This window comes from Schistocerca cancellata, chromosome 5 (genome assembly GCF_023864275.1).
Source record: "Schistocerca cancellata isolate TAMUIC-IGC-003103 chromosome 5, iqSchCanc2.1, whole genome shotgun sequence".
In the NCBI taxonomy this organism is placed as follows: domain Eukaryota; kingdom Metazoa; phylum Arthropoda; class Insecta; order Orthoptera; family Acrididae; genus Schistocerca; species Schistocerca cancellata.
Window position 1 is genome coordinate 668,233,138 of NC_064630.1, and position 18,950 is coordinate 668,252,087.

Genomic DNA, 18,950 nt, shown 5'->3' on the forward strand with positions numbered 1-18,950 from the left:
TAATACTTGTGTTTCTTCATTGAAGCTACGTTTTGCTGCTGTAGATATTCGTCTGATATCCAATGCAATTAATGGGCATAAACAATAACATTTATTAACCTCTTATTTTTATTTTTCAATTTTTAACGGGCGGTGTCTTCATCGTTTATCCGCATACTGTAATAATTTTGGTGTCTTGGCAACTAAAAATGTTCGAAAGTTTTCATAGTTCTTCGCAAATTTAGAAAGTATATTCTGCACATGTCCTTCGCTATGAGATATTAACGCAATGTATCCATAAATCGTATGCATTCCGCTCACATTAACTCAAGGTATTTTTTTTAACTTGAAGATCTTCATAGCTTTTTCGGTAAAACAAATTTAATTACAAACTTCTCCCCCCCCCCCTCTCTCTCTCTCTCTCTCTCTCTCTCTCTCTCTCTCTCTCTCTTTCTCTGAACTGCTGTGCTGTATTCTCTGGTCACTATTTTTAGTCTGTAGCAAAACGCATGGTCTTTAAACTCTAGTTCTATTTTTCGCATTTCTATATTTTGATTATGGATGTGAGTATTTTTAACATTGTGAAAAATTTTCAAGGAACTTCCGAAATAGCCATAGGTGCACCTTTGTGCAGGTAAAACAGTTTCCAAACGGTGACGCGTGGAGAAGTTAGTCTAATTAGCATCCGGGTTTAGGTTTGTCCAACAGCGTAATATCGTCCGACTGAATGTAAGCTTTGTTATGCTGTAGTAGTTGTACTCCGATACGCTACACTTCGTGTGTCCTCTCTCGTACCAAAAACCCGAAGTATATATATTATTCTAATAAGAACTGACTGAAATCTTCCATGCTTACTGAACAACGTAATACAGAACTCTCTCTACGGCTTGCTGAGCGTTTTCTAAACAGTTTAATAAAGACTATTAGTACTGAACAAATTTGTTGCTGTTGGCCAGTGTTTTAGTACAACGGTTCTATTTACTCACAAGAAGATCAGTATAAGACGGAAAAATACAAAAAGGCCTCTGAAATTATTTAAATACCTATTTAAAAGGTAATACGAAGGCTGATATTCAACAGCTGAGCTATGCTAGGCATAGTCCTACTGTAAGTTAACCCATTGCCTTCCTCAGAACTTTGAGCTGACTCACTTAGCCATTTATGTACTGACCTATAATTCTATACTGATTTTGGGCTACCAGGAAGTGTCAAAAGAGTGCCTTTAATGTCGCTAGAAAGTTATCTACTTTGACAAATAAACGTTAATCAAGGTGTATTTTTTTATTTTGTGCCTCTGTGTTAAGACAAAATCTGCATCCTTACTGCGGGTATTTATCTAACTCATGCCGAAAATGGGTAAGGGTATTTTCCGTTTTCGAGAAAATCCTAGGACAGAAAGCCTGTATTACTAGTGGCAGTTAGTAGTAGAACTGCGGAACACGGTTCGTGCCAACATACTATCATGTTTTTACAGCCGAAAATTACCCATGTCAGAATCAGTAGGCAATTCGTAAACAGCTCTTCTCTTGAAACTTAGCCTCACTGTTTGTTCAGGAGTTGACGCTCACGTTGATTCCATGTTGGCTAACTAGCGGAAGGCTTTGTAAACACTTCCACGCTACATACCAGTGAAAAAAAAAACGCGAATTTATGGCATACCGGACAGGCTTGTTATTGAGTTTGAAACTTCCTAGCAGACAGAACTGAAAACGTCGTTCTTAAAGATACCAGCGACATAATTCGCAATCTCTCAAGCTTATATGGGTGATTCCGAGTTTCTAGAGATGTACTATGTAGAAATTTTTGCGAAATTGTGAGATTTTGGTAAAGATTTTCAGCTTGGACTGTGAGTTGTTCCGGAACTAATTCTGTAGAGACCTTTTGGTTATACTTGGTTCAGCGAAGGAGACATGGAGGCTCAGGAATACTAATTTCGTACGTCACGTTACTACGTAAATGGTGGTTACTGCTGTGTTAAACCCGAAGATTATTAAAAGATTACACTTGTAGATATGAACTATATGGGAGATGGAACTTAAATAAGTGAGAATTCTTTGAAAGAACTGTGAACTGTGTTAACTGGATCCTGAAGTGTATAAAATTGTGCTTTTGTTCTTAAGTGTTGTTTTAAGGGGTGACCAAGTTTTTACGTAACTGACTTAGTTTGCTCATTTTGAGCGGTAAGGGGCAATCTGTGATAATAAACTAGAGAAGATAAACTTCTCTGCCAACATCGCTAATAATGATCTTTATTCTCGATAATCGATTTCAATAATCAGTGTTACCATCTTCAGATCTCGACGGACAGAAATACGCAATAACCTATCCATCGAGATCTGAAGATGGTAACATTGATTACCGAAACCGGTTACGGAGAATAAAGGTTATTATTAGCGATATTGGCAAAGAAGTTTATCTTCTCTAATGTATTAAGTAATCAAATTTTGTGCTTAGCAAAGTGAAGTTAAGATTGAAAATGATTGTCAGGGTTATTTGGGCATTTCACGTGTTGTGTGTGTGAACTAAAATAAATATGCACGCTCTATTGAAATAAACATGGAACGGGGCTTTACCGTTTGATTGTATTAACCCTGTTTTATCCTAACAACCTTCCATGGTTCCCGAGACTTTTAGCACGTCGAAAACTGTCGACAGTGGACTCCTAGCGCAGAACGTCTACATCTCACAATTAAATCTGATGTTTACTGCACATTTGAGTTACTCCATTGCCAAGTTTGTCATTTTGTCTTGGTGTAGCGGCAGTCGCAGACTGTATTGCAGTGTCAGAGAGGCCATGTTATCCAAAGGTACGTATTCTCCTACTTCTCTCTCGTCTTTGACCGAAGACAAGAAAAGACGGCGCAGTTATTGACAGCCTAGTACATCAATATTCATGAATAGGTGTAAAGTGCCAGGACAGAGTGTCTAATGAAATCATATCTCACAGTCGTCTGTTAACACGAATAAGTATAAAACCAAACATGACAATTATGGTATTTCAGTACTGTCTTAATGTCTTATATGTCTACACTCATAACGTATTTGTACTTTAACATTGTGGCATCTGAACTAAACTTCTTGCAGTGTAGGATGTATGAGGGAGCGCATGTGCTGCGTATGTCCAAGTTACACTTGCCTGCGACAGGTAGTAACTAATTCGAGTGTGGTTCAAAACAGACAGAAAGATAACGTGTAAATAGTAGCTTGTACAAGGCGGTGTCTTCGCAAATAGGAAAAAGATAACCCTAAGATTATAAAGCGTGGTGGATATGCCTACGCTTACATATGGTAGTGAAAATCGGAATTTACGGCAAGGAGAGGAAAAAAGAATTGAAGAAACAGATAACGTTTGTGAGGTCACTTCTTGGACCAGCATTGAGGGACAAAGTGCGGAGTGAAGACTTGAGACAACAACTAGATATGAAATCAAAATTGACAGAGATTAGGCACAATCATAAAAAAAATAGTATGATCACATCACGAGGATGCCACGCGCCTGACATGTAAGGAATGCACTTCAACAAAACTGGGAGACAGGATATAGGACGATCAGTGGAGAGATAGAGGCAACAGTTTTGTTAGATTCCTTTGACTTCGGATAGAGCTAACACCCACTCCTTGAAATGGAAGGAGAAGTAAGTAGCAACGTACTCAAGTATTTGGTAGAAAAATGTACTTGGTTCGGACAACAAGAGTTTTGGATTAATAGTTACCGTTCAGCGCGATTTATTGTATCCAAGAGCAGGCTAGCTGGAGTCAGGTTTACTTCAACGGTCACAGCAAACTACATAATATTACAAGTACATTTGGAGACAGTTTAAAAGTCAGTGTTTTATCATGACTTCACACGTCACAGGCCGTAGATGACGTCTGTCATCGATAGGTTCAATGCACACGTCACTCTTCACGCACATCATTCAAGACTGGAACGCAAAGGAGGAAACTATAAATGGTATGCAAAGCACCCTTCGACACAACAGCGTAAGTAAGAATGGTCTTGTGGAGTGCAACTGACATTTGCAATTTATTAGACAACTATGTCAGATCACTGTTTTTGTATGGTGCAGACTAGTATCGTAGCTTAAGTCATTTCTAGTGAAGTTGTTTTTGTAACTAAGCCTTATCCTTCATCGATAAATCTCGTGAAATGTACGATGGGCGTAAAATACGTAGGGTAACACTTTTTTTCTGACATCAACTTAGTTTTATTCAGGATTCCAATACAGCATATTATTCCTGATTCTTTTGGCTACAAACCCCTTTTTTTCAACACAACTTCCGTTCAATGCTACTGCCTTAACGCCACCCAACTGAGAGGGCCTGTTCGCCAGCATGGTACCACTCTTCTGGTCGACGTCAGTGCCAACGGCATGCAGCACCATTAACCTCCGCATCACCCACGTACTGTTTCCCGCGGAGTACATCCTTCAGTGAGGCAAACAGATGGAGGTCGGAAGGCACGAGATTCGAACCATAGGGTGAACGAGGAAGAAGAGTCCAATAAAGTTATATGAGCTGTTCTTGGGTGCGCTCACTTGTGCCAGGTCTTGCGTTGTCATGGAGAAGGAGAAGTTTGTTTGCGTATTTGTGGCGACGAACACGCTGAAGTCGTCTGTTTAATTTCTTGAGCGAACACAGTAGACTTCAAAGTTCATCGTTGCATCATGAGGGAGGACTACAAGCAGGATAGTCCCTTTAGAGTCCCAGAAGACCGTCGCATGTCTTTACCGGCTAAAGGTGCAGTTTTGAACTTTTTCTTGGGAGGAGAGTTGGTGTGGCGCCCCTCCATGTGTAAGTAGCCTGTTTGTATGTTGGCAGCGCTATAGACTGTGTTAATATCAATGACTCCGCTCTGCGCCCTCGGCAAGAGATTCTGTGGTTGGCCGGACTAGCAGTTAGCATGTGAATAGAAAATTGTATGGACATGCTTCTTTCTTAGTGGAGACTCTGTGTTGGTACACCATGCATTGTAAGTCGAGACGCAAGGAAATGTATGAGGACGAATGTTTGATTGGTAATGTTTAAGCAGAGGAATTATTGACAACTATATAATTTTTGGAAGTGGATGTCACATGAATAAGATAAAATTTTCTAAATACATTGTGTGCTCTTCAACAAAGTCTTTTCTTTGCTGACAATAAGCCTCTTAGTAGTTAGAGTCCAGAGTAGTTAGAATCTTTTTATTTAGCTGGCTGTAATTGCTGCTTGCTGTAATTGCCGTAGTTAGTGTTATGAAGATTTTCTGTAATGTAAGTGCCTTATGGAAAAGTAAGAGTTATTGTTAGGATTTATTGTAATTCAGGGCTATTCTTTTGTGTTAATTATTGAGTGTCATGTTGTCACTGTATAGCAGTCAGATGGCGTTGGGCTTGTATTTTGTGGGTAATAAATAAATAGATTAAGTTTGAGTTGTCTTTGACATGGAAAATTCTGTAGGTCAGTGTCTAAATGATAAAAATAATTGAATACTTAATTTCACGTGCCGACCCTTAGCCGAGAATACTTCATTGGATTCTTCTGTTTCCTTGTAGTTTGAATAACTAACGCATGATTAGAAATTAGTTATTGTTTACTGCTAGCGCGTAATTGTATGTATGGAATTTCCTTGTAGTTGTAGTTTCCTATTTTTACACTATATTGTCACGAACAAAGTGGTTGTGGCACAAATATGGATTAGCAGTCGTTTTTGCTGCTAATCAGATATTTATTATTTTCACTGCTATTTCAGTGTTTCTTCTTAATTTTGGTTTTCATTTTTTTTTGTTTTATTGTGGTGTGATAATCATGGCGAATTCGAAGCGTAACACTAGGATGCAAAGCAAATGGAGAAACTACCGTGACGACGAGCGTAGCTTGTTAGCATCACCTAGTAACTAACTGAAAAATGTTCAAGACAATAATTTCGTAATAGTGCATAGGAACTTGGACAATACAGTAAATAACGGGGTTTAAATTGAAACAATTAGTGAACAGCGAACTATTGACGATCACCACAGATGTGCAAAATAACAGAGCAAAATCTTGCAAATACTGTAAATGCAGGTTTTGCATCAATACACTTTTATGAATTAAGTCAAGACACTCTCTGCTTTTCAAAATACGAATATTGCCGATGCGAACGCACTGACGAACAACACAAAGGAACATGTTTTAGTCACTCATGAATTGTTATTGCAATTATTTCAAAAATGTGATCAAACAGAGAAACAAACACAGCAACAACATCAAAAGATAGACACAACGGAACAAAGTCAGAAACAAACACAGAAACAACTTCAAAAGTTAGACACAACTGGCGAAATTAAACAAACACTTGTAGATTTAACCCCTGAGATACACAAAGTCGAATCGAAATATCAAAACATTTCTGAAGACTTAAAAACAAAAATTTGTGAGCATTTTCAGCCTATTTTTTCGCGACGTGAAGACACATTACAGAACCATGGAGCAGCAATAAAAGAACAGCGGACCGTACACGAAAATCACGACATCTTGCAATCCAAAATCAACTCTGATGCATCTACTGATACGGTTGCGCAACTTGTAAAATATCAGGAGAACTTAAGGGACACAGTAGATACGATTACGATTCAAATAGGCACTCTAAAACTTGGCTCAGAAAAACACTCTGAGAAAATCAGCTCATTATCGGAAAAAGTAGCCCAACTTTCGGATCAGTCAACAAATTTATCTACGAAGGTAGATGACGGCTTGAATGATACGAGACCGGTAGCCATTACTGACGCAGAGGAGTACGAGGAGATTAGGAAATTTAAACTGTGTCAGAAACAAATTAACGCGCAACACAAAAGTGAAATACGGGAAGCACAAAATCAATAGGCACAGGTGATACAAGAATTACATATTTCAAATACTCGCGCTCCGATACAGGAAGAGGGATTTAGAAATACGGAAAAGTCACACGGTAATAATACATGATATTTCGGAGATCTTGAAAGCAGTCGGCAGGGTGCACCGAGCCCTGAGATGGAACAGCCGACTCGACATAACAATGACCTATTTGCGACTCGCCGACACGATGATTTTGACTATAAGCTCTTCATCACAACACTTAAATTTAAAACATTCAAGAATTCTAGTAAAGTGTATGAGGATATTGAAAGAGTAATGCAGTATGTAAAGGGGGACGAAAATCTAATAGTCATGGGCGACTGGAATGAAGTTGTAGGGGAAGGAGTAGAAGAAAAGGTTACAGGAGAATATGGGCTTGGGACAAGGAATGAAAGAGGAGAAAGACTAATTGAGTTCTGTAACAAGTTTCAGCTAGTAATAGCGAATACCCTGTTCAAGAATCACAAGAGGAGGAGGTATACTTGGAAAAGGCCGGGAGATACGGGAAGATTTCAATTAGATTACATCATGGTCAGACAGAGATTCCGTAATCAGATAATGGATTGTAAAGCGTACCCAGGAGCACAATATAGTAGTGATGAATAGTAGGTTGAAGTTCAAGACCTTAGTCAGGAAGAATCAATACGCAAAGAAGTGGGATACGGAAGTACTAAGGAATAACGAGATACGTTTGAAGTTCTCTAACGCTATATATACAGCAATAAGAAATAGCGCAGTAGGCAGTACAGTTGAAGAGGAATGGACATCTCTAAACAGGGCCATCACAGAAGCTGGGAAGGAAAACATAGGTACAAAGAAGGTAGCTGCGAAGAAACCATGGGTAACAGAAGAAATACTTCAGTTGATTGATGGAAGGAGGAAGTACAAACATGTTCCGGGAAAATAAGGAATACAGAAATACAAGTCGCTGAGGAATGAAATAAATAGGAAGTACAGGGAAGCTAAGGCGAAATTGCTGCAGGAAAAATGTGAAGACATCGAAAAAGGTATGATTGTCGGAAGGACAGACTCAGCATACAGGAAAGTTAAAGCAACGTTTGGTGACCTTAAAAGCAACGGTGGTAACATTAAGAGTGCAACGGGAATTCCACTGTTAAATGCAGAGGAGAGATCAGATAGGTGGAAAGAATACGTTGAAAGCCTCTATGAGGGTGAGGATTTGTCTGATGTGATAGAAGAAGAAACAGGAGTCGATTTAGAAGAGATAGGGGATCCAGCATTAGAATCGGAATTTAAAAGAGCTTTGCAGGACTAACGGTCAAATAAGGCAGAAGGAATAGATAACATTCCATCAGAGTTTCTGAAATCATTGGGGGAAGTGGCAACAAAACGACTATTCACGTTGGTGTGTAGAATATATGAGTCTGGCGATATACCATCTGCCTTTCGGAAAAGCATCATCCACACAATTCCGAAGACGGCAAGAGCTGACAAGTGCGAGAATTATCGCACAATCAGCTTAACAGCTCATACATCGAAGCTGCTTACAAGAATAATATACAGGAGAATGGAAAAGAAAATTGAGAATGCGCTAGGTGACGATCAATTTGGCTTTAGGAGAAGTAAAGGGACGAGAGAGGCAATTCTGACGTTACGGCTAATAATGGAAGCAAGGCTAAAGAAAAATCAAGACACTTTCATAGGATTTGTCGACCTGGAAAAAGCGTTCGACAATATAAAATGGTGCAAGCTGTTCGAGATTCAGAAAAAAGTAGGGGTAAGCTATAGGGAGAGACGGGTCATATACAATATGTACAACAACCAAGAGGGAATAATAAGAGTGGACGATCAAGAACGAAGTGCTCGTATTAAGAAGGGTGTAAGACAAGGCTGTAGCCTTTCGCCCCTACTCTTCAATCTGTACATCGAGGAAGCAATGATGGAAATAAAAGAAAGGTTCAGGAGTGGAATTAAAATACAAGGTGAAAGGATATCACTGATACGATTCGCTGATGACATTGCTATCCTGAGTGAAAGTGAAGAAGAATTAAATGATCTGCTGAACGGAATGAACAGTCTAATGAGTACACAGTATGGTTTGAGAGTAAATCGGAGAAAGACGAAGGTAATGAGAAGTAGTAGAAATGAGAACAGCGAGAAACTTAACATCAGGATTGATGGTCACGAAGTCAATGAAGTTAAGGAATTCTGCTACCTAGGCAGTAAAATAACCAATGACGGACGGAGCAAGGAGGACATCAAAAGCAGACTCGCTATGGCAAAAAAGGCATTTCTGGCCAAGAGAAGTCTACTAATATCAAATACCGGCCTTAATTTGAGGAATAAATTGAAACGTCCCCTTAGAACAATTGTACACGACTGTGCTTAAACTGACACACAATATTTTTAGCGCAACGCAATCTGACTTTCAAAAATACCTACAAAAGAATGGCCCTGACTAACATTAATCTATACCTTTCACAAATCACTTACCTCACCAAAAATCTCCGTTACTCCAACTACTGCAATACAGCGAGCGCCACTACTGCCAGCTAAATAAAAGATTCAAACTACGGAAGGCACTAACTACTGATAGGGATAGTTAGCAAATGAAAGATTTTAATAGAGAACAAACAATGTATTTACCTTAAAATCTAAAATTTCTCACAGTCCATAACGACAGTCCAGATTGTTCATCGCAGTAAAACTTCAGTGTTTTGTTTTTTCAAAGTCTGAGCAGTAAAAGACAAGCACACGGAAGTAGTGGATTTCCATGCAGTCTTGAAGAAATAGTGTTGTCCTTCCAACTGAAAGACAGTGCTGACTCTTGACATGCTGACAGGTAATGGGCCACAACAGAGCAAACCCACAGCAGAGTCATTCGACGTTTTGAAGAATATTGGTAACTAGGTCATCACACAGCAGACCCACTGTAGGCCTGGTAGAGATTATGGTATTGGTGGGCCACCAGAGGTGCAGTCCTACTGCAGTCCTTGCAGAAATAATGGTATTGGTGGGCCATCAGAGATGCAGACCCACTGTAGTCCTTGTAGAGATGGCCAGCAGCCATCTGCTGCGACTGTGCAGGTGCACAATCACCATCGAAGAGTCTTGCAGAGAAGATGTTGTTGTTGTGGTCTTCAGTCCTGAGACTGGTTTGATGCAGCTCTCCATGCTACTCTATCCTGTGCAAGCTTCTTCAGCTCCCAGTCCCTACTGCAACCTACATCCTTCTGAATCTGCTTAGTGTATTCATCTCTTGGTCTCCCCCTATGAGTTTTACCCTCCACGCTGCCCTCCAATACTAAATTGGTGATCCCTTGATGCCTCAGAACATGTCCCACCAACCGATCCCTTCTTCTGGCCAAGTTGTGCCACAAACTTCTCTTCTACCCAATCCTATTCAATACTTCCTCATTAGTTATGTGATCTACCCATCTAATCTTCAGCATTCTTCTGTAGCACCACATTTCAAAAGCTTCTATTCTCTTCTTGTCCAAACTATTTACCGTCCATGTTTCACTTCCATACATGGCTACACTCCATACAAATAATTTCAGAAATGACTTCCTGACACTTAAATCTATACTCGACATTAACAAATTTCTCTTCTTCACAAACGCTTTCCTTGCCATTGCCAGTCTACATTTTATATCCTCTCTACTTCGTCCACCATCAGTTATTTTGCTCCCTAAATAGCAAAACTCCTTTACTACTTTAAGTGTCTCATTTCCTAATCTAATACCCTCAGCATCACCCGACTTAATTCGACTACATTCCATTATCCTCGTTTTGCTTTTGTTGATGTTCATCTTATATCCTCCCTTCAAGACACCATCCATTCCGTTCAACTGCTCTTCCAAGTCCTTTGCTGTCTCTGACAGAATTACAATGTCATCGGTAAACCTCAAAGTTTTTATTTCTTCTCCATGGATGTTAATACCTACTCCAAATTTTTCTTTTGTTTCCTTTATTGCTTGCTCAATATAGAGATTGAATAACATCGGGGAGAGGCTACAACCCTGTCTTACTCCCTTCCCAACCAATGCTTCCCTTTCATGTCCCTCAACTCTTATAACTGCCATCTGGTTTCTGTACAAGTTGTAAATAGCCTTTCGCTCCCTGTATTTTACCCCTGCCCCCTTTAGAATTTGAAAGAGTGTATTCCAGTCAACATTATCAAAAGCTTTCTCTAAGTCTACAAATGCTAGTAACGTAGGTTTGCCTTTCCTTAATCTTTCTTCTAAGATAAGTCGTAAGGTCAGTATTGCCTCACGTGTTCCAGTATTTCTACGGAATCCAAACTGATCTTCCCCGAGGTCGGCTTCTACTAGTTTTTCCATTCGTCTGTAAAGAATTCGTGTTAGTACTTTGCAGCTGTGGCTTATTAAACTGATTGTTCGGTAATTTTCACATCTGTCAACACCTGCTTTCTTTGGGATTGGAATTATTATATTCTTCTTGAAGTCTGAGGGTATTTCGCCTGTTTCATACATCTTGCTCACCAGGTGGTAGAGTTTTGTCAGGACTGGCTCTCCCAAGGCCGTCAGTAGTTCCAATGGAATGTTGTCTACTCCGGGGCCTTGTTTCGACTCAGGTCCTTCAGTGCTCTGTCAAACTCTTCATGCAATATCATATCTCCCATTTCATCTTCATCTACATCCTCTTCCATTTCCATAATATTGTCCTCAAGTGCATCGCTCTTGTATAGACCCTCCATATACTCCTTCCACCTTTCTGCTTTCCCTTCTTTGCTTAGAACTGGGTTTCCATCTGAGCTCTTGATGTTCATACATGTGGTTCTCTTATCTCCAAAGGTCTCTTTAATTTTCCTGTAGGCAGTATATATCTTACCCCTAGTGAGATAAGCCTCTACATCCTTACATTTGTCCTCTAGCCATCCCTGCTTAGCCATTTTGCACTTCCTGTCGATCTCATTTTTGAGACGTTTGTATTCCTTTTTGCCTGCTTCATTTACTGCATTTTTATATTTTCTCCTTTCATCAATTAAATTCAATATTTCTTCTGTTACCCAAGGATTTCTACTAACCCTCTTCTTTTTACCTACTTGATCCTCTGCTGCCTTCACTACTTCATCCCTCAGAGCTACCCATTCTTCTTCTACTCTATTTCTTTCCCCCATTCCTTTCAATTGTTCCCTTATGCTCTCCCTGAAACTCTGTACAACCTCTGGTTCTTTCAGTTTATCCAGGTCCCATCTCCTTAAATTCCCACCTTTTTGCAGTTTCTTCAGTTTTAATCTACAGGTCATAATCAATAGATTGTGGTCAGAGTCCACATCTGCCCCTGGAAATGTCTTACAATTTAAAACCTGGTTCCTAAATCTCTGTCTTACCAGTATATAATCTATCTGATACCTTTTAGTATCTCCAGGGTTCTTCCATGTATACAACCTTCTATCATGATTCTTAAACCAAGTGTAAGCTATGATTAAGTTGTGCACTGTGCAAAATTCTATCAGGCGGCTTCCTCTTTCATTTCTTAGCCCCAATCCATATTCACCTACTACGTTTCCTTCTCTCCCTTTTCCTACACTCGAATTCTAGTCACCCATGACTATTACATTTTCGTCTCCCTTCACTATCTGAATAATTTATTTTATTTCATCATACATTTCTTCAATTTCTTCGTCATCTGCAGAGCTAGTTGGCATATAAACTTGTACTACTGTAGTAGGTGTGGGCTTCGTATCTATATTGGCCCCAATAATGCGTTCACTATGCTGTTTGTAGTAGCTTACCCGTATTCCTAATTTCCTATTCATTATTAAACCTACTCCTGCATTCCCCCTATTTGACTTTGTGTTTATAACCCTGTAGTCACCTGACCAGAAGTCTTGCTCCTCCTGCCACCGAACTTCACTAATTCCCACTATATCTAACTTTAACCTATCCATTTCCCTTTTTAAATTTTCTAACCTACCTGCCCGATTAAGGGATCTGACATTCCACGCTCCGATCCGTAGAACGCCAGTTTTCTTTCTCCTGATAACGAGATCCTCTTGAGTAGTCCCCGCCCGGAGATCCGAATGGGGGACTATTTTACCTCCGGAATATTTTACCCAAGAGGACGCCATCATCATTTAATCATACAGTAAAGCTGCATGCCCTCGGGAAAAATTACGGCCGTAGTTTCCCCTTGCTTTCAGCCGTTCGCAGTACCAGCACAGCAAGGCCATTTTGGTTATTGTTACAAGGCCAGATCAGTCAATCATCCAGACTGTTGCCCTTGCAACTACTGAAAAGGCTGCTGCCCCTCTTGAGGAACCACACGTTTGTCTGGCCTCTCAACAGATACCCCTCTGTTGTGGTTGTACCTACAGTACGGCTATCTGTATCGCTTAGGCGCGCAAGCCTCCCCACCAATGGCAAGGTCCATGGTTCATGGGGGGTGTAGAGAAGATAGCAAGTCCACAAACCACCACTTGTGCATGCACAAAGTTTTTGGAATTGTCCTTAGAACCAGCAATGCTGTGATCCAGTCCCTTGCTGAATTATTAACACATTTGCAAACACTAACAGTCCCTACTTCTCACATATTGTCCATATACTATGACCAACAGAACGTATGCAGTGAAATGTAACTTACAAGTTACTTAATTTGATGAACTGGTGTCAATTACAATATTATAACATGAGAATACAATTACAAAAGTTCAAAATACATCATTAAAAACATAACAATACAGATAACATTTGTAGTAATACAGGCTTTACAAAAGAATAGAAATAACATATACATCAGTGTTACAGGAATTATGACATGAGTACATACATAAAAGATCAGAATAACTTTTGAAACATCAACTTTACACATGAGCATTAAAACAAAACAGAATAAATAATGTCTAAACATCTTTACAAAGAAAGTAACATATTATCAGAAAAATTCTACAACATAGCTCTCATCATCTAAACACATAAAGACAGGAAAAACACAAATACACAAGGGTACACAAACATATAGTGGGATAACACAAGGAAAGGACAGGGTTTGTTTTACTGCAGTATTTTGTATGGAGATCTCCCTTCGTTCATCATTATTCCCAAAAATCCTATCTATACCTGCTTTCTGTACTTTTCTCGTATATCCTCTCAGTGCATTTCTTCAAATTCATCGCAACTCATTGTCTTATAGGCTACCCCCTCTTAAGCTAACTTAAATCTACTGAGCTCAGATGCAAAACTAAGGGACGAGGCAATGCAGCAGCACAAAACAATTAACACAAACATCAAGGACAAAAATTTTAAATAGGCAAAGCAATTGCAGTACTACAACTAATATAAGGCACTGTGCAGCAAACAAGAAAAATAAATCAGTAGCAAAACTAGCTTAACAGAGTAATGCAAAGTGAAACTGAGTAGCACTATGCCTGGCAAACAGCAGTAACTTATACCTAAACATGACATAGCTCAAGCAGAAAAAAACATTGCACTAAAGACAACAATGCAGACAAGGGAAATGTATATTCACATCTTAATGTCTATGTAATTAAAGTGGTGCACCACAACAACTTATCGTAAAAAAATATTACCATGTACTTGACAAGAAAATTATGTATGCAGTTACTGTTACTAGTCCCTTTTTATTGTTCTTTCCATTCCAAGAGCTCCTTTTCCGAAGAATGTGGATCATAAAATAATTATTTAATAGATCTGTTGACAGAAAGTGTTCACATTAGCAAATGCATTTAATTTTATTTTATGAAACCAATGCTGCAAGACAGCTGGAAAACAGATATCAAATGAAATAAGCAATTACGCAAACCAAAGCATAAAAACATCATTCAATAGCTATGTGACATTTCATAAGTTTTCTCTCAACTCTCGTAGAAAGTCGCTTGTCATAATCAGGTGTGCAGATGTAAGTATCTTTCCAAGTAATGAGCGTGTCGTATTTGCGATGCTTTCTTTAAAAGAATGTCAATGGCGAGGATAATGGCCTCCTTTTTTTTCTCCACCTAATGGCTTTCTTTTGTCAGACGAGTACCTCTCAGCTGGGCGCCCAAAACGCATTACGTCAAGGTCACTTACCTTTCTTATGGAAATATTTACGACAGCAGTTTCCGCTATAGTGACAGTCTCAAAAAAAATTTCATGGCTTGAGAATTTGCGTTGCAAATGTGTAGAAACAAAATCTTATGAATATAACAGTGTGCAAAAAATTTTTGCCGGCATTGTGATACATTCACGCATTTACACACATTTCATAACTCTTAAATTACGATTCTTGGTTTCCAACATCCTTTTTCCCTAACCACTACTCATTATTCCTTACCTTATTACACATATACGTATTCATTGACACTCTTCAATATTTCATCATTATAAATATGTAGCATAATCAAATTTCTCATATAGCATCAGCTTATTAATCATAAACATACCGCAAGAGCCTAATACACATAGTCATCGTAATAATAACATCATACCACCTCAGCCAAATCTCAAAAACGTCGTAGCTTTCTCCAATAATTTCAAAACCTAAAAAAAAATTCTCTGCTCATGTCAAAAGTGTCATCTGCCTCAAACGTTCTTTAAAAATCATGATCTCATACCAAATACATCATTCAAAGCTCTCATAGTATCACAATGGTTCCGAAAAGATATGAACAGTTCACAAAGTACAGACAAAATACATTTTCATAAGTGTGAAGTTATCCAACTGTGTAGTTGCGTAAACATCTGTCACTGACGTAGTAAAAAAATTTTATCTCTCAGTTAAATGATCAGGTGGCTGTGTAATTCTGTGTTGGAGAAATATGGTACCGATGTGTAAAGTTGTATAAGCGAATACCATATTAGCTAGGGCTCCTTGTGCTTGCCACAAACATGGTACACAAAGTAAGCGTGTACCCCCCTGAGGATTAATGTAATTATAACCTCAGGTGTTACAGATTACAAGAATTTAACGAAATGTATTACGGAAAACCTTTGAATCATTGTACTTCAAATATCTTTAAAAGTAAATGACTTAAGTACAAAATTAATCACTCAAATGCGTGTCCTGTAGCGCTAAATGTGCGTCTTGCTGTAAGATAATCTCTGTGGAAGTGTCGTAGCTATTTTCCTCCGAAAGCTAAGTTCTGCAGAAGTCAATGTACTTACCTCATGATAAACAAAAGTGAAATGCTTTGCCTATAGATATCTTAGTTATTACTCTTATTGTTGTGATGAAGAAATTACTGTGCTGTAACGTATTGTTGTGCTACGGAAAAGGCTGTCTCATTGTAGCTATACCATAAAAGTTATTACTAAAACATGTTTTACTTTCCAGAATAATACAGAAAAACTGTGCAGATATAAAACAGAAACACCGCAAAAGCAACATTGTAAATTGTCACTCATTAGTAGCGTCGTGATAAAATCGTGTAGCTGTCACATAAACTAACCATTGTCTCATCTGGCATCTCACAGAAAGTACCTTAAATCCAGAATGTATTTTCAAGTAAACCAAAATGTTGCATTAAAACATTGTTGCATGATAACAGTTTCTTAAGTCTGACAAAGCATACTAGCAATGTAAAGTGAAAAGTTATATGGCAAAAACAAAGTTAAAAGGCAGATTATCTTTCAATAAATGGTTTCACATGTGAAATGTGGTGTAGCCCTTTGCTCTTCCTAGTATGCAGAGTTTCAACTTTAATGCAATTATCATGTGGTATACGTCAGTAAAGAATACTGGAATTTTTCTCAAGGTTAGCGTCTATGTTATTTTTCTCTGAGCCAGCCGGCGCACGCGGCAGCCTGCAGTGCGTGTCATTGTCTGTTCCTTTGTTGGCGCGCATCGTTATTGGGATGTGGAGACCTAACTTCTACAAATTCACCGTGACGAGAAGGCTCTGCCCTGTTTGAAGTTCGCCAGTTCTGATGGAATACAGATCTGTCGTTTTGTCGGTAGTTTACATAGTTTCTTGTTTGTCGGTCATGTGGTGGAGAATTTCTCCCGGAATCGTAACTGCGTGGTGGACGGTTGCGTCTGAAGTTATTCTGTCTCCCTTGATAATAATTGCTTTGGTTCCCATATTGTCTGTTTCTAAGGTAATCTCTGTCATATTCATTACTATGGAAATGGGATCTTTCTCTGTAACTATTATTACTCTGCCAGTGGTTGTCATATCGGTGGTGTCTGTTTTGGTCACGATTTGCGTTGTAAGAATAGCCTTGTCGTGTCCAGTTATTATTTCTTTCATCGCGGAATTGTGACAGATGTGACCTGTAATTGTTGTGCTCCTGTTTTCGAGCTCCGCGATTTCCGTGATTGTCAGTGTCAATTTCCAGTTCTTGTAAGAGTCCCTGAAAAGATTCAATGACGTCTTTGCAACGTCCTGCTAAAATAATATGTCTCAAATGTTCAGGCAGTTTGATTAAGCAAATGCGGATGAGTTCTGAGGGGCTGTATGTGTTTGACAGGTACTGATTCTTGTGCAACATGTCTTCAAAATATTTCACAAGACTGGAAAATTCAGATTGTTCGAAATGTTTCATCATTATGATTCTATGCTTTACTCGGTCTTGTGTAGCTTGAGACCAATATGCTGAGAGGAAGGCATGACAAAATTCTCCTTCACTGTGACAATTGTGAATGACCGATCACATTCTTACAGCTGGTTCATTCTCCAAGTAGCCACACATAAATTCTAACCTGTGCTCCAATGACCAGTTGGGAGGAAAACAATGAGAAAATTGATGAAGCCATGCTTGTGGATGAATGTCGTTGGCAGAATTCTTAAATGTTTTGAATTTATGTGTAGTAATGAACAGCTTATAGTCGAAATCATCGTGTCGTCGAGTCGCCCATTGCTCATTGTTACTTCGTTTCAGCGGTTCCATCTCAAAATCCAATGCGCCTTGCCAATTTCTTTCATCATTTCCGAAGTGTCCTGTGTTATTATTTTGTGGTTGTTCCGTATTTCTATGTCCCTCTTCCCGTACTGGAGCGCGTGTGTCCTCTAAAATATGTAATTATTGTATTACCTGCGTCAACTCATCTTGTACTTCCCGGATTTCTCTTTTGTACTGTGTATTGATTTGATTTTGATTTTGTTTGAATTTTCTAATTTGTTCATACTCTTCTGTGTCAGCGACGGCTACAGGTCTTGTGTCATTCAGATCATCATCTACCTTTGTAGATAAGTTTGTGACCTGATCCGAAAGTTCGGCTACTTTCTCTGATAGTGAACACATTTCCTCAGTGTGTTTTTCTGAACCAAGTTTCAGAGTGTCCATTTGTGTTGAAATCGAATCTACTGTGTCCTTTAAGTTTTCCTGAGTTTTTGCAAGTTGCGTAACCGAATCGGTAGATGCAACTGAGTCAATTTTAGCCCACAAGGTCTCATGATTTTCATGAACAATGGTTTGAAGTTTTTTTATGGCTGTTTCGTGATTCTGTAATTCATTTTCGTGCCGCGAAAAAATAGGTTGAAAATGCTCACAAATTTGTGTTTTTACGTCATTACAGACTTTTTGAGATTTCGATTCAATGTTATGTAACTCAGTAGTTAAATCTTCACATGTTTGTTCAAGCTTATGTTCCACTGAGTCTAACTTTTGAAGCTTTTGTTCCATTGTGTCTAACTGTTGCTGTGTTTGCCTCTGGTGTTGTTCCATTGTGTCTAACTTTTGAAGCTTTTGCTGTGTTTGTCTCTGATTTTGTTCCATTGTGTCTAACTTTAGAAGATTCTGTTCCATTGTGTCTAACTTTTGAAGATGTTGTCCCGTTTGTTGCATTAATTGTAATAACGATGCATTAGTGTCTGGAATCTGTTCCTCTACGCTTTTCAGCAGTGCATTTGCACAGCAACATTCACATTTTGACAAGCAGAAAATGTATCTTGACTTATTTGAGAAAACGGTGAGGACGCAAAACCTGAATCTACAGTATTTGCAAAATTGTGTCGTATCATTTCGGATTCCTGAGGCGAGCTGTTGCCGAGTGATCGATCGATAATGCTTCCCTGTTCACTAATTGTTTCACTGCCTACGCCATTGTTTGCCGCCCGCTCCATTTCCCTATGCACAGTTACCAAATTACTATGTTGAACATTAGTTAATTCATTACATGGTGGCGCTAACACACTACTTTCGTCTTCACTGTCATTTCTCAGTTTACTTTGGAGCCTAGTATTACGTTTTTCA